The following is a 4,771-nucleotide window of genomic DNA, read 5'->3' as shown; positions in this document are numbered from 1 at the left end:
TTATTGACAGACTAATGGGCATTAGCTATTAGCTTGCAATGAGCTGATATGATAAGAGAGAGGTACAGCCTGCAGAGCTGGTCTCACGACACGACGTTAGAGTCTCATGTCTGGCTGTGAACTGAGGAAACTGACCGACCTCTCTTGAGTCTGGTTGTTGGAGAGTAATCCATACTTCAACACAGACATATATATAAACAGGCCTACTCACACACGGAGGGCTGAGTCTGTAGATTTATGGCTGTACACCCGAGAAGGTGTGAAAGAACAGATGTTTATGTAGCTGTATGCTCAATAGTCTGGCTGGTAGAATGTATATAATGAATATATGTCCTTAGCCCATATTTTATTATATTAATTGACAGAGGCTAATACATCACTCGACTACCACCTGTATTAGCCTCTATCAATTAATATTATATAAATATGGGTTAAGGACATATATTCAGTATATACATTCTACCAGCCAGACTATTGAGCATACAGCTACATAAACATTTGTTCTTTCACACCTTCTCGGGTGTACAACCGAAATTTTTTGATCAGGGAGGAGTTGACGGTCACCTTACATGGGTTTTTAGAATGGTAAGCAGAACATTAACGCGAATCCAAACATAGGATATCTTCATGGCACAGTCTATGGCGGGGGAGGCTTATGACGAAGCAAAAGCACACTTCTCCGGTTCTGATTGGTTTGACAAGGACCGTAAAATGAGTGAGAAACACGTGTATCGTCTTATCGAGTATATCCAATTTATATTTCTTTTTCAAGAAGTAGGGTTTAAACAAGCTCAAAAGGAAAATTACCCCCAGTCAGACGAACTCACAGATTATGCAGAAAAGATAATACAGAGAACCCCATACACACCTCTGTATGTATATTATGTATGCTGTATGTATATTATGTATGTTGTATGTATATTATGTATGTACTCCATTTATATACATTACTTATTCAGCCTAGCTAGCAGCGTGTGGCAATGTATTTACCATGTCACTACACACTTAGATAATGTGCCTGGCGACATCTGGAAGCTGCTACATGTATCACTTGCTACATGTCGCCTGAGGGCTCAGTTGACCCTCTGTCAGAGTAGGGAGAGCTGCCTCGCTTGTGTATCTCTGCTTGTCCAGCAAATAGAACCTACAAAACTCTACAGGTGTTTGTGTTCGCTCCTGTAGATAAAACTTGGTACCCAGAACATGTACATGGCACAGTGAGTTAATTGACTAGATCAGTATACAAGTGATAGTGTGTAAAATCTGTGGCAAGACTGGCTTATGGACCCCCGCTCCGTCGTCAATCGCTAACTGCCGTCTCCTCCAAGAACTTGTTTGAATTTATAGCAAGTTTGAGAAGGTTGCAGTGACAGCAAGTTCATGTGAAGTGTTATAAGTGCATTGTGTGTGTAGTGCTTAAGTGTGACCTTGTTCTAAAGGATCCCAAAGGTGGAAGGCTTTTTCAGGGCATTTGTGAGGAGCAGAGTTCAGTGCAGCCTCCTCTGGCCGCGTCTAGAATGTATACATATCCTATTGCTTTCTACTTCTAAGTTTAATGCATGGTATAGAGGACTATTCCCAATAAAATAAACTGACAATTTTGACATTGCTTAAACAAACTGAACTACTTCTAGCAGTGAATGACTAATCTTAGTAGCTACAGATGATCAGGAAATGCTGATACACTGTAAGTCGTCATATTAACACTAGCATATTCTATTATGCTCAACATGCACATTCATCAAATATCTTCAGACCTAGAACTGTGTCCTTGCACACCTTCATAATGTTCAGTATTTTTGTATTTTAATTTTTCCGACACAGAACAGATTAATTTTGCTGTGTCAGGATAAGAGCAAGTTAAGAGTTACTAGATGAGGCCAGACAATTAAAAGTTACTAGCCATTTCCCTAAAAAACGTTGCCAACCCATGAAAAGTTTTACCTTCCTTCGTGAATTTGAATTTATTAATTTATAAATGCATAAAACTAATAGTCAATGTTCAGTAAACTCATTATAAGTTCTAATAAAAAAAATATTAAAAACAAATTTCTTATATAAGTGAAACATATTTGTGTATACTTAGTGTGAGATTGTGAAGTGGAGTACCATCGTACGATATGTTTTCCCATGTGTTGAGGTGGGAGTTTGTCTAAGTTGTCTGTGGCAGCGCCCGGTTGCCAGTCACCATCTGATGCTGGGGTAATAAAGTCTAGAAAGAACCTGGTCTGTTATTCTAACCTCTCACATGGCGCAGTGAGTAGGATGCCAGGGCCCAACACCCCATAATAGCACCTGACAAGAATGGCAACATGGCCCCCACAGCCCACGATTCTCGACGCCCTCAAGGGGACGCCAGGGCATCTGTACACCGGCGGGGAACACCAGGCGCGCCCAGCAGCAGACCATGAATGCATTGATGGCTCAGATGGCGTCTCTAGGTACTGGCAGCCACGGTCATGCTCCTATACCGCTCCAGAGAAGTGTGAGGCAGAAATGCCAGTAGCGGCATTTAGGACATGGAGGCAGTCCATGGAGTCGTGGGTGCTGTTGAACGGATAGTCACAACTGGTGGCCACACTCCACATTCGCCTGAACTGCGCCCCTGCACTCCAAAGGGTGATTGACTCGAGATATCCCAGTGGTCAGTGGGAGCAGCTCTCGCCCAAGGAAGACCTGGACGCCATCAGAAGAGTGGTTCTTCAATCGTCAAACAAGCTATGAAATGGAACGAGTTTTTCAACAGCAAACAAGGTGAAGAAGAGTCCGTGAAAAGGTATTTTCAACGATGCTTTGCAGAGGCAGTGGAGTGTAAATTTAAATGTCCCACCTGTGATAACGACCTCTCTGAGTACATGCTATTACGTAAAGTTATGGTGGGCCTGAGTAACCCAGTGTTGAAAAGGGAAATTTTCCAGGGGTACTTGAGTTATAATAGTGTTGAAGTGCTTAGAAACAAATGTATGTTATTTGAGGCAGCAGTGAGAGATGCTGGTGTATTGTGTTGTACGTCTGGCCAGGCTGCGGTGGGAACAGCCACGGAGGCAGTGGCGGTTGGTGATGACGTCACCGGTGAGTCTGAGGTAGCTGCCACCCGACCTGGACACCCCAGTCGAGCGCACTGTGGGAACTGCGGCATGACACATGCCTCCGGCAAGAGCAACTGCTTTGCAAGTGGGGCCACATGTCGCAATTGCTCCAAGGTTGGTCACTTCAAAAGGTGTTGTAGGAGTAAGGCAGCCCTAAGTGCTTCTGTGGATGTGTCAGGTGCTGTCACAGTGGCAACAGCCCAGCTATCCCGTCACCCCAGGTTACAAGTGTTCGTGACCCAGGCTGGGGGCAATTCCCCCGCCACCCCTGTGCTGGCTGTGGCTGACACAGGTGCTATGGTGTGTGTGGCAGGGGCATCCCTGCTCCGGGACATCGGTTTGTGTCCGGGGCAACTTCGGGCCCGTAATGGCCTGAAGGACATGGCGAACAAACAGCTCAAGTTTCTGGGGTCCGCCCCCTGCCGCCTCAGTGTGGGCGAGGGGTCCACCGTCCAGGAGGTCTACTTCGCACAGACAGCCAAGGCCCTCTACCTGTCATTGGAGGCCTGCAAGTGCCTCAATTTGGTGCCTGTCGACTTCCCGCTCCATAGGCGTGCTGTGGCTGCCGTGGGCAATGGAGGGGGGCAGCACACTGCCGACAACCTACCTCTGAACCCTTTACCTGAGAGCAGTCATGTCCCTCCTAGGCCAGTTGAGATACCTTTGCCTCCTTTGGAGGAGAATGTGGCCAGGTTGGAGGCATGGCTGCTCACGCACTTTTCATCGACTGCATTCAACACCAGCAGGTCCCCACTGCCAGTCATGACTGGACCCCCTCACCGTATCCACCTGGCACCTGGCACGACCCCCTACCCCTGTCACACACCTGCTTCCGTTCCGAAACACTGGGAAGCGGAGGTGAAGGCCCAGTTGGAGGACGACGACAGGAGAGGCGTCATCCAGCCAGTGCCTGCTGGTGAGGCTGCGGAGTGGTGCGCCAGGATGGCCGTGGTGGCCAAGAAAAACGGTCAGCCCAGGCGCACTGTAGACTTCCAATGCCTCAATGCAAGCTGTCTGAGGGAGACGCACCACGGGTGGTCCCCATTAGAGGTTCACGGCGCCATAAGCTCGTTGAACAGGCTTTGTGTGAAATATAACAGAGTCTAGGACTGCTTTTAGTGTCCTGGTGGCCCAGAGGTAGCGTTCCCCGGTCACAATTATAAGATCGTGGGTTCGAATCCTGGCAGGGTGAGGTGTTGATTATATATATATATATTGTTACGAGATGGGGATTTAGAAACTGGTTTAGAATATAGTTAAAAGTCTACCCAGATCCCAACAGGCAACAACAATAAAAAAACTAAACAAACAAAGACAATCGAACTATAAAAGGGTAGACAAAGGATGAGAGTTTTTGTTGTGTATAATAAAGTACAATAAATTCCTTAACAAAATATCCAGCTTTCTATAATTTACCCTTAACCATACTTAACTTAAACATACGCAACATGGGCTTAACAGTATATACATATTTATACAACATACAACAATCTGAAGCAAGTGGAGGTGGGAGGTAATATATGGTTACAATACTCAAGTGCGGTGCTGAAGTGTCTGACGAGTAGGGCTGAGTATTGAAGAAGATGGGAGGTAGTCACTGTGCCGTAGGTTTCCAGGATAGGTAAGCCAAGTGTAGTTACTTCCCAGAGTGAACTGAACTCTCCTCGATCCGGAGCTGATGA

The sequence above is a fragment of the Homarus americanus genome, unplaced genomic scaffold (assembly GCF_018991925.1).
Source record: "Homarus americanus isolate GMGI-L3 unplaced genomic scaffold, GMGI_Hamer_2.0 scaffold24523, whole genome shotgun sequence".
Taxonomy (NCBI): domain Eukaryota; kingdom Metazoa; phylum Arthropoda; class Malacostraca; order Decapoda; family Nephropidae; genus Homarus; species Homarus americanus.
This window is presented reverse-complemented; position numbering follows the sequence as displayed.